General features: G+C 39.6%; 1 pseudogene; it reads right to left on the bottom strand.

Moving 5' to 3' along the window:
* Window positions 1-9,733: 9,733 nt before the first annotated feature.
* LOC119512468 lies at window positions 9,734-10,738 on the bottom strand (annotated as a pseudogene).
* Between the last annotated feature and the right edge of the window lie 1,366 nt (window positions 10,739-12,104).

Genomic DNA, 12,104 nt, shown 5'->3' with positions numbered 1-12,104 from the left:
GTTCCTCAGGATGTGTTGGAAGGAAATGGGGAAAATATAGAAGAAAATTGTTTATTCTGAACCTTGATTCTAAGGAGAGAGAAACATAGGCACATAAGGACTTACTTAGCAGCTCCCTGGGTGGTTGTAAGGATAAAAGAGGAAAGAGGAAGGAAAGTTTTTTCTCAGATCCTCTGGAGCAACCTCGTATACCAGGTGAGAGATTGGAGTGGGATCATTAGGATGCAAGAGACCTGTATTAGGGTTCTCTAGGGAAACAGAATCAACAAGAGATATCTATAAATATACAATTTTATAAAAGTGTCCCATTTAACTGTGGGGATGCACGAGTCCAAATTCCATAGGGCAGGCAGCAAACTGTCAATGCCAATGAAGATGTTCGATGAACTCCTCAGGCAGCAAACTGGCAACTTCGATGAACATGTTTGATGAACTCCTCAGGAACGAACTGGCAACTTTGATGAACTCCTCAGGAAACGCTTCACTGGCTAGCCGAAGAAGTGAAGGTCCTCTATCTGTCCCGCTTAAAAGTCTTCAACTGATTGGATTAAATCCAGCGGATTGCATTCTTTCATTATGGAAGACACATCCTTTGTTGATGTGCCCAGTTACAGCTGCAGCCAATTGGCTGATGATTTAATAAACCAGCCTTCTGGTTTATTAACCAGCCACAAATGTTCTTGCAGTAATGGTTAGGCCAGTGCTTGCTTGACCAGACACCTGGACACCATCACCTGGCCAAGCTGACACATGAACCTAACCATCACAACACCATAGGAGTTTCAGGTAAGCAGTTGCTTCTCAGAGGATAATTAGTTCTTTTAGTCAATAAATCATGATCTGCTCATTAAATTTCATTAAGAAAAATTCCTTAAGTATGTCATATATATATATAAAGTTATATATCCATTATCTTTCTGACTTTACAGATGCTACACAAAAGAATATTCTAGCAACAGTTGTATATTTAAAATGAAAATGTTTTGCATTGTGGTGCTTGTCATCGATCATTAAGAGATAAGGGTCCTTCTCCCAGCTCTGCCTGGAACTGTGAATTTGGGCAAAATGCTTGGCATGTAAATGGCCTTCTAAGGTTAAAAGCAAACAAAAGTAAACTTTCCTGTGTGGAGTTGACCCCTCCTCTATCCCATACTTTGTCAGGCTCTGTGGATGCAAAGATAAGAGAGCTCAGTCCTTGTCCTGGAGGAGCACCCAGACTACAGGAGGCGACAGACCAAATAACCTAATGGCTATATGGACTCTATCCACAGGCAGACTGTAGAGATAAGCTGCACCTGGATTTCAAGGAGGTCGGGGAGCTTTTCTCCTTCAAGAAATCTAGAGCGTTTATGAACCAAGGAGGGATAAAACAGACTCCATGAGAGAAGGGATTTTATCTATTTTGTTTATCTAAGTATCCTGAGCATCCATAACATTTCCTTGCTTAGAGCTGGTACTCAATAAGTTGAATGAATTAAAAAAAACACAAAAACTAACAATATGATAGGGGCATATGAAAGGGATCATATACCTGCTTCTTCTTCATTTAAAATTGCACTTTAATTTTTCTCATGCGAAAACAAGCCAAAAACTTCCCTTGAAGTTTTCTCATGGATCTGTCCTTCTTTTTGTAAACAGGCTTATGAAAGGGAGTTCTCATGTTGTTTTCAGTACTTTACCTCGAAGCCAACTTTTGACTTATTGTGACCACATTTCCACCCCAGCATGCCTCTGAAGTTATTCTTGCTTCTATCGGCCAAATATGTTAGATATTTTTTAGTTGGATGCCTTTGTTCAATGCCTGTGACGTTCCCAGCCTGTGTTACCAAGGTGCTTTGGTTGGTAAAGATATTGGACACAGTGCTTCCCTCTCTGAGCTAACCTTTTGTGGACCCTTGAGGAGTCTGTATTTAACCTCACGGACCCTTCTCTTAACTTTAGCCAAGAATTAATAGATTTAATACCAGATCTCAATATTTGATCTATGGGAACATATTTTCTCTAGGAGTTTGCTGAAAGCAAAAGTAATAACCCCAACCATTTGTCATATAACAAAAGGCATTTGTAACTTCTGGCTGAAAGGGTGTGTTTTCCATGGAAGTACTTCACATATCACTCAAGGCAGGAACTCAGCTTGGTAGATAGATGGTCAAGTTCATGCCAGGGACTTCTTGACATCATTGCCCGGATGTGGTTTTCTACTCTCTGCCTTCTAAATGCAGCCAAGAAAGGGAACTGGGGACTGGAGCTCTGGGTGAGGATACAGAAGGCCCAGTTCTTAGTGATTCCCTATTAGTTTTGTTTTTTTTTTTGTTTAGGTATGTTTAATGACTTTTACAGAACACGAAGCCTACTGCTTAAAATAGCATCTGGCTTCTTATCTGTCATTTCAAGCATGCAGTGGAAATGTTCTTCCAATTGCTGGGAAGGCTGGGGTGGGGTGAAGTCAGCCTTTGGAAAACCATTACAGCATGAGTGCACAAGAAGTCACGGAAGATGCTAGAGAGGTAGGATAGGACCATCCAAATAGTAGAAAGTTCTTGGGAAACAGTTATTCCCATTCAGCTCCCATTTTTTCTTTAGGCTGAGAGCTGAGTCCATTTCTCTTGTTACCAACAACAGGCAAAGGGCAGAGAAGACATGATATCTTAGTAGCTCTTAAGAGGAAATGCCAAACTTAAGTACACATTGAATAGTGGGAGAAGGTAGGGGTTTATAGTTGGGAAACCTGGGCAGGCATTGACTTCCCTCATTTCATCTCAAGAAATTTTTGGAGGACACTTCTGTGTGCTAGGCACCAGATACAAAGCTAAATAAAATTTGCTATGTCTTCTAGGAGTTAATGGGACTTTTACTAGTAAAATTGGGAAACTGTATTATTTTGCAATCTGTTGTAGCCAACTGAAGAAAATAAACTGTTTCCTAGAGGTGGTAAGTACCATCAGCAAGAAGCGGCCTGAAGCCAACACTCTGGGAGTGTTTTGAGCTTGATATGTAAACTGTTTTGATGTTACCACTCAAAAAGAGACATCTGCATTCTTAGATATCGTACAAGGCAGATCACTTTCACCCCCCCCCCCAAAAAAAAAAAATGAGTATAAGAGTATCTCTTTTGTGTCCTGTCCCTTCTGTTTGCTTTTGGACACACTCAGTCCATGCTGCTGCTTCACCCACGGCAAACATGGTTGAAAGTGAAAGTGATATTTTCTCTGGACCCCTCAAGCTGAGCTGGAAAAGCTGATAAAGACAACTCAAGAGGAAGAAGATGGTCTGGTGATCACAATATTCATCAACACCGTGACCAAAAATTTGCATGAGCTGGCATAAATAGGTCAGGAGACGTGTGGTTTAACTTGGTGGGGATTTTTTGCTCCTTTCCTGTTAATGTTTTATTCTTTTTGATAGATGAATGTGTGATTATAGGGTGGGTTTGACTGGGATAATTTTTACTCCAGTGAAGAACTGTTGAAGGACTGCTTGTCTTCTGCCTGTTTACTTATATCCTAACATGGCACCTGTGTTCTCAAAGATGAAATCCAGTTAAAACGAAAGCAGGGTAAGCTGACCTGGTTTACTGCATTTTCAAGGACTAATAAACCATTTGGTCCTTCTGATTTGGAGTGTATTGAAGAATTTTGTGCCAGACAAGCTGCTTCCTGGAATGAACTGTTTAGGTAGTTTTTATTCTCTTTTGAAGTAAGTCCTTAAAGTAGAACTTATCAGATTTCATTTGTGCTTAAACCCATGTGCAGATCACTTGGGGATCTTGTAAAAATGCAGATTCTGATTCAACAGGTCTGGGACATGGCCCAGATTCACCATTCCAAGGAGCTCCTGGGTGATGCTACAGCCCCTGCTGTTCTGCAGACCTTTGAGTAAACATGGCTCTAAAAGAAACTGTACCCACAAAGTTTGGCGAGACCCAAACATGTCTTACATAACACTATGATATTTGGTTCAAGAGATAAAAAATTTTTAGAGATCTAACTTCCATGAATGTAATCAATAGCTTGGTAAAGTAATTGTGCTCATGTTATAGAATTGTACTATCTGTATCGAATTGTGATATAGTGAGACTCAAATGATATTCTGTGAGATGACCTTATATGTGGAGTTCCTGCAAAACAGCTTAATGATCCAAATGATCCTTAACTGATCCAAATGAGACATTTATGACACAAAAAGAGCCAGGCTGATGAGACTTTATCATCAAAGGCCAGAAATAAGGGAGCAGCTTAGACAATATCAATAACTTACAGACAGAAACTTTTCCCAGCATGAGCAATAGATAGAGGAAATTCAGGAGTTTCACCAAGTTTAGAGAATTCCAGATAAGATTCCTGAGTATATGTCCATACTTACTTAATGGCTATGGGTATAGAATGAAAGTAAACTAGAATCATCATATATCACTAACTTAGAAACCTTCTCAAGTTTCTTTGCCTAAGTCATTGTGATTACTGTGAAGACTTCAAAATCATATAGTTGACTTTGCTGGCAGCTGTCTTATCTGTGTTCAGTGATTTTTAATCAGTCATTCAACAGATACTTGTGCTAGGAATATTTTTCTATGTGCTAGGAACTATGCTAGGCATTGGTGATATGACAATGAATCACACAGATGTGGTCTTTGTTCTCAGATATTGATCACATAATTTCAAATTGTGATGAATGTAATAAAGCAGTTTAGGGAATATGGACATTATAATAGGAGCCTAACCTGGTGGGAGGTTGAGGGCCGTCAGAGAGTTTCCTTGGCAACGTCATTTCAGCTCCATGGAAATTCTTCTGCTTGGAAGAGTGGGATGCAAAAGACTTTTAACCACAAAGACCTTCCTCCTTCTCTTCAATAAAGAAACTGTGTCCAAGAAATTGCTGTCTAAGAAGTGTCAAAATCAGTGGAACTTAGGAAGTTGTCAGTAGATTTCCTAGAGCAATAAGTCAATATTATTTTATTAGGGCTCTGCTATGGCAACTGAACTAGAAGTTAACTAAATGAAACTTTTGTTCTAAGAATAAGATAAAAAGGGAGGGAGGAAGAATCGGAGCATCTAATATGCGGTGCTTATATATACTTGGTGTACTACACCAATTGTTCAGTACTAAAGAGAGGAGGAACTTTGTGGAAACCCTCATGTATACACCTCAGAGCTGGTACCAGATCCTTGTTATTTCTCAGTTGCCACATTTCTTCCTGAGGGTGGGGTTTTTGTTGAACTAGCCTTGCCAAAACGTATCAACAGTTGCTGAAACAGTATTTACTGCTTGAGAATTCCTAGTTAAGCATTTTCAGCTCAGAATTTTATTTTCCCATGATTTTCAACAATCACATGGGAGCTTTGCTTTCTAGGGTTCCTGGGATGGCACATATTGTAGCTAAAGAGTTGCCCAGGAAGGCCTGTTGGGTGCTTCAGGTAGGACCCCACTTGGTGTTAGAATCTCAGAAGATCATTACTGGTCCAGACACTCTCTTTTTATCAATTACTTAAAAGCAAATTAGGTTCTGGACATGGAATTAAGGCAGTCATACATACAATCAGAATGTTAATTTATTAATTTATAGCAGCAAGTAGGTCTAGTTTGGGAATGGGTTGGTCATCTGTATAGGCACCTTTCAGGTAGGACAGACCAAATTGATGAATTAGCATCTGTACTAGTAAGTACAGCACCAGAGAGGTATTGGAAATTCTGAAGAGAACTGTTGCAGGACTTCAGCACCACCCATGATAAGGAAATATCATCTCTTCCCCCAGTTCTTGGTCGATATTTCAAGTTTATAACATTTTATTTACAAAAATAGGCTGGGAAGGAAAGGGTTTACACCTTTCCTAGGGAGGAATTATTTTATGCCATTTTCTAGTATTTTTTCTAACAATTTTTTTAAAAAAATTTAGTAAGTTTTATTCACGCACCACACAATTCGTCCAATGTGTACAATCGGTGGCTCTTGCATAATCACAGTTGTGCTTTCATCACCACAGTCAATTTGAGAACATTCTCATTGCTTCTTTTTTTGTTTTTTTTTAATTGAGATTGTTCACATACCATATAATTATCCAAAGTGTACAATCAATTGCCCCCACTACTGTCATACAGCTGTGCATCCATCACCACAATTAATTTTTTTTCCAATTTTTGGAATATTTTCATTACTCCAGAAACAGAAATAAAGACAAAAAAAGGCGACTCAAATCCTCCCATATCCCTAACCACCCCCACTCCATTGTTGACTTATAGTATTGGTATAGTACAGTTGTTTTCTGTTGATGGTGGAACACTGAAATACTACTAATTGTAGTATATAGTTTGCAATAGGTATATTTTTTCCCTATATGCCCCTCTATTATTAACTTCTAGTTATAGTGTCATACATTTGTTCTGGTTCATGAAAGAGATTTCTAATATTTGTACAGTTAATCATGGACATTGCCCACCACAAGGTTCACTGTTTTATACATTCCCATCTTTTAGCCTCCAACTTTCCTTCTGGTGACACACATGATGCTGAGCTTCCGCTTTTCACCACATTCATGCACCATTCAGCACTGTTAGTTATTCTCACAATGTGCCACCATCACCTCTGTTCATTTAACTTCAACCTAGTTGAGCATTCTGTTCATAATAAGCAACCACTCCCCATTCTTTAGCCTCGTTCTATATCCTGGTAACTTATATTTCATGTCTATCAGTTTACATATTGTAATTAGTTCATATCAGTGAGACCCTGTAATATTTGTCCTTATGTGTCTGACTTATTTCATTCACTCAATATAGTGCCCTCAAGTTTTCTTCATCAACCCATTTTTGTTAAGATGGTTTTGTTCACACACCATACATTCCATCCTAAGTAAACAAACGATGGTTCCCGGTATAGTCACATATTTATGTATTCACCACCCTCACCATTATCTACATAAGGACATCTCTATTTCTTCCACAAAGCAGGAGGAAGAGTCAAAGAAGGTACAGAGACAAAAGAAAAAGAAAAAAGAAAGAGAAAAAAAAAAAAAAAACCCACAACAGCTAGGAAGGTTCAACAAAAGGCAAGATAACATTAAACTAAAGTAAAATAAAGAGACAGCATTAACAATGCCAAGAGTCCCTTACCCCTCCCTTATACACCCCTCTTATATGCATTTAGTCTTGGTATATTGCCTTTGTTACATTAAAGGAAGCATGATACAATGTTTGTTAATTATAGTCTCTAGTTTACACTGATTGTATTTTTCCCCCAATACCTCCCTATTTTTAACACTTTTCAAGGTTGACATTCATTGGTTCTCCCTCAAGAAAAAACATATTTGTACATTTTATCACAATTGTTGAACACTCTAGGTTTCATTGAGTTATATAGTCCCAGTCCTTCTCTTTCCTTCTGGTGTCCCACATGCTCCTAACCTTCCTCTTTCAACCATATTCATAGTTATCTTTGTTCTGTGTACTTACATTGCTGTGCTACCATCACCCCAAATTGTGTTCCAAACCTCTCACTCCTGTCTTTTCCTGTCTGTCTGTAGTTCTCCCTTTAGTGTTTCCTGTAACACAGGTATCTTGTTCACAAACTCTGTCATTGTCAGTTTGTCAGAGAATATTTTGAATTCTCCCTCATATTTGAAGGACAGTTTTGCCGGATATACGATTCTTAGTTGGTGGTTTTTCTCTTTCAGTATCTTAAATATATTACACCACTTCCTTCTTGCCTCCATGGTTTCTGCTGAGAAATCCACACATAGTCTTATCAAGCTTCCTTTGTATGTGACTGATTGCTTTTCTCATGCTGCTTTCAGGATTCTCTCTTTGACGTTTGATAATCTGATCATTAAGTGTCTTGGCGTAGGCCTATTCAGATCTATTTTGTTTGGGGTATGCTGCACTTCTTGAATCTGTAATTTTATGTCTTTCATAAGAGATGGAAATTTTCGTTGATTATTTCCTCTATTATTGCTTCTGCCCCTTTTCCCTTCTCTTCTCCTTCTGGGACACCCATGACATATACATTCCTGCATTTCATGTTGTCATTCAATTACCTGAGACATGCTCATATTTTTCCATTCTTTTCCCTGTCTGTCCTTTTGTGTGTAGGCTTTCAGGTGTCTTGTTCTCTAATTCCTGAGTGCTTTCTTCTGCCTCTTGAGATCTGCTGTTGTACGTCTCTGTTGTGTCTTTTATCTCCTGTGTTGTGCCTTTCATTTCCATAGATCCTGCCAGTTTTTTTTTTTTTTTGAACTTTCCATTTCTACCTTGTGTACACCCAGCGTTTTCTTTATAGTCTTCATCTCTTTTGCCATATCTTCCCTAAGCTTTTTGAGTTGATTTAGCATTAGTTGTTTAAATTCCTGTATCTCAATTGAAGTGTAAGTTTGTTCCTTTGACTGGGCCATAACTTCATTTTTCTTAGTGTAGATTGTAGTTTTCTGTCATCCAGGCATCTGATTTCCTTGGTTACCCCAATCATGTTTTCCCGGACCAGAACAGGCTCAGGTCCCAGAAGGAAGAAATACTCAGTATCTGCTTTCCCTGAGGGCGTGTCTTAGAAGATTGGTACACCCTGTGAGGCCTCAAGCCACTGTGCTTTCCTGCCCAGCAGGTGGCACCTGTCAGCCTGTCTCTATGGACTGGTGTAAGGAGGTGTGGCCCATGGCTGTTTCCCCCCAGTCTCTGCGGTCTGGTTCTGAATGGAAGGTGGGTAGTAGATCTGGGTACCACCTCTTTCCTCTTAAGGAAGATATGACCCCCTAGGGAGTTTTCATTTGCATATAAATAGGTTCTTTGTCTCTCTGACTCTGCTATCTCCACTCTTGTCTGGGTCAGAGCACTGTGAGCTGAAAATGGCTGAGGTTTTCTCTATTGCAGAGCACTGCAAGCTGAAAATGGCTGAGGCTTTCTCCACTGAGCTGCTCAGGTTGAGAGAGAGAAAAAGGGGCAGAAAGCCCCCAGTAAGGGTCAGTCCACAGCCCCCAGTTTCACCTGTCGGCCAGAGGTAGCACCTGGTCCTCTGGGCTCCCCCTCCTGGGAAAGAGAAGTCCCCTGGCTCTTCAAGGTGAGTCATCACTAAAAGCCTCTGTCTGCTTGTCGGGGAATTGCAGCTTGCATTGACAGTCCACATTTGCCAATTAAAAGCCCAGCTGGAGCTGGACTGAGGTACATTTGCTTGTTCAGAGAGTGCTGCTCTATCACAGTGAGGTTTTACAATTCAGGCTGCCATGGGAGAGGGGCTCCTGGCTTGCATCTGTAGTTTCTACTCACAGATTCCTTGCTGCGATCTCAGGCATTCGTCCCAATCCAGGTTGGTGCATGATGTGTGGACAGTCATGCTTGTTCCCCAGCAGTTATTTCAGATCATTTAGTGGTGGTTCCTGGTTGTTTATTAGTTGCTCTGGGGTGACTAACTTCCACTCCACTCTATGCCACCATCTTATTCCATCTTTCTAACAATTTTTAAAGTAACATTTGAATTCCTTCAGAATTGTATTTGTCAACTAGAAGCTCAAGTGGAGAGAAGGAGAGAAAATGAGGAGAATTAAAAGGGAAACAGTGAAGGAAGAAGGAATGGGTATCATACAGTTGGCACATACATCACTTTTATTGCAGTGATTCTGAGTTGTGCCTCATGTGCTACATGATGCAAGCTCACTCCATGGACAGTGATACCAAATCTCATTATTTACAGGAACTACAGTCTTCTCTGGTTTCAGAAAGACACTCTTCCACCCACCTAACATGACTTGAATGACTACTTCAAGGAAAACACTGACATGACTCCAAAGACAGGATTGTGATGGCAAATGCTAGGGCCATACTCTTCATAGTCCTTCTTGGTGTGACAAACCTGGAAGAACTCAGGAGTTGAGGCAAGCATGGAACCTCCAAACCAAACAGCATAGTGCTACATATGATGTGTTATCACCTGAACCTCCACAGACTTAGGCTTTATTCTGTCACCACTGAGCTCTTCACTAAGTTTTAATCTGGCATCCACCATTCTTTTTAAATCTCTCTATAGTCAGAATCCAAAATCCCTGAACATTGTTGAACCTCCTGAAAGGACAACATTCTTACATAGCAGACAACATGCATCAATGGGACAGTTCTGTATTACTTCATCAACATCTGAGATGGATTCCATAAAGTCTGAGTTGACAAACTCTGGATGAAAGAAAATTTCAGGTCTAAGGAATCTTTTGTAACCAGCATCTATAATGAATTTCTTCTGGTTGATTGCATTGATACCTCTATATTGTTTGATCCATTTTTGGGTATCCACATCATATTTGGCAAATTCCTTTACCATATCAGGGCAAACGTAACAGTATTTCTCCTTAATGGCTTTTGCAGTCTCCAGTGATTTCTCAGGAGGGATTCCCACCTCCCTCTCCCTTAGCAGCTGTTGAATGAAATATGTGATATCTCTATCTGCAATCGGGATGTGTTTGATGCAGCTTCCAATTACATAATCTTCTGCCACTGGAATAATGTGGGTTACTCCATCACCACTGTCAATGACTATCCCTGCTAATGTACATTCACCAACTTGTCCAGATGTCCAGGATGCTGCTAAGGCCAATGCTGCCTGAACTGCAATGTAGAGTCCTGGTACCTTAAATGATTCAAACATGATTTCTGCAAGATATTCTCTATTTTCTGGTGTATTCAGTGGAGGTTCCGTCATTAAAAAATAATGATCTTTGGGTTCAGCTTGAAGATATTTAAAAATCACTTGTTCCATGAACCTTTCCATAAGATCTCAGTCTTCAATTATACCATGTCTTATTGGCCACTTTGTATTATATGTTGGCTTGTCTATGGCTTTATCCCTTATGAAAAAGTCAAGGTCATCAACTCTCCTCAATACTCTCTTTTGGGCTTGGTCGACCACCTTTGCTGACTCTCTGATGGCAATACTTGAAGGTGTAATGAACTGTGGTTCAGTGTTGCCTGCATAGCCAAGCTTGATATACCAGTACCACAGTTCACCACGCAAGGATTCAGGTAACTCACCATGCTAGGAAGGCCAGCATGGCTTGCACTGCTTGGCCCAGGTGGGTGGCCTCAGAACCCATTCCCTCCCATTTAAATAGCCCCTTGCTATTAATCTCTGTCTTTCCTTAAACATGGAACTAACAACCAGTTCATCTTTCTCTTGAGTTTCAGACTTATGGGACAACTTATAGGAAGTTCCTGATGGTACTCTGAGACCACAAGGACAGCTGGCAGGCCTTCTGCTCTAATTCTGACCATAAAATCTGCAACAATTGATGAAACTCAAGAAAATTTCTAGCGGAACAGTACTCACCCTGCCCAACTGTCAAAAAGTCTTGCTTCTGACTTCATTTATTAGTTCTGAACTAGATTGTAATTTGTCGCCAATCTACTCAGTTCTGTTCCTGTGCAATCCTTGCACCACTACTTTCTATTCCAAATATCCGTAGTTAAGAATTTCTTATGTATCCTCTCAAAGTTTCTTTATATGTACACGAAATACAATTATATCTTCTTCCCCTACCCACCTCTGAAAACAATAGTAACATCTTTTACCTACACTGTTTTATACCTTGTGCCAAGATACAAAAAAGGACAAACTGTAAAAGAAAATACTGATAAATGTAACTACATTAAAAAAAACACACTTTTATCAAAAAGTTCCATGAAAAAGTTAAGTCATAGATTGGGAGAGGATACCTGTAATGCAAACACTTGTATTGTTATACAGGATCTACATATGTAGATCGCCTATAAATCAAAAGTCAAAAGAAAAATAACTCAGTTAAATTGGCCAAGAGATGACAGATAATTCACAGAAGAGGGAACCCAATAGTCAGTAAACTATTAAAAGATTATAAGACTTCAGTGATACTGTAAACCAACCAGGCCTAAGAGACATATGTAGAACACTTTGCCCAACTGCAGCAGAATACACATTCTTCTCTAGTGCACATGGATCATTCTCCAGGATGGACCATATGGTAGGTCACAAAACAATCTAAAAAAAAATTTTTTTTAATGATACAATGTATCTTCTCTGACACAATGGGATGAACTAGAAATCAATATCTGAAGGAGAACTGGAAAATTCACTAATATGTGGAAATTAAACAAAATGTCTC

The sequence above is a fragment of the Choloepus didactylus genome, chromosome 2, assembly GCF_015220235.1.
Source record: "Choloepus didactylus isolate mChoDid1 chromosome 2, mChoDid1.pri, whole genome shotgun sequence".
In the NCBI taxonomy this organism is placed as follows: domain Eukaryota; kingdom Metazoa; phylum Chordata; class Mammalia; order Pilosa; family Megalonychidae; genus Choloepus; species Choloepus didactylus.
The sequence above is the reverse complement of the archived record's forward strand: the minus strand, read 5'-3'. Positions and strand labels throughout refer to the sequence as shown.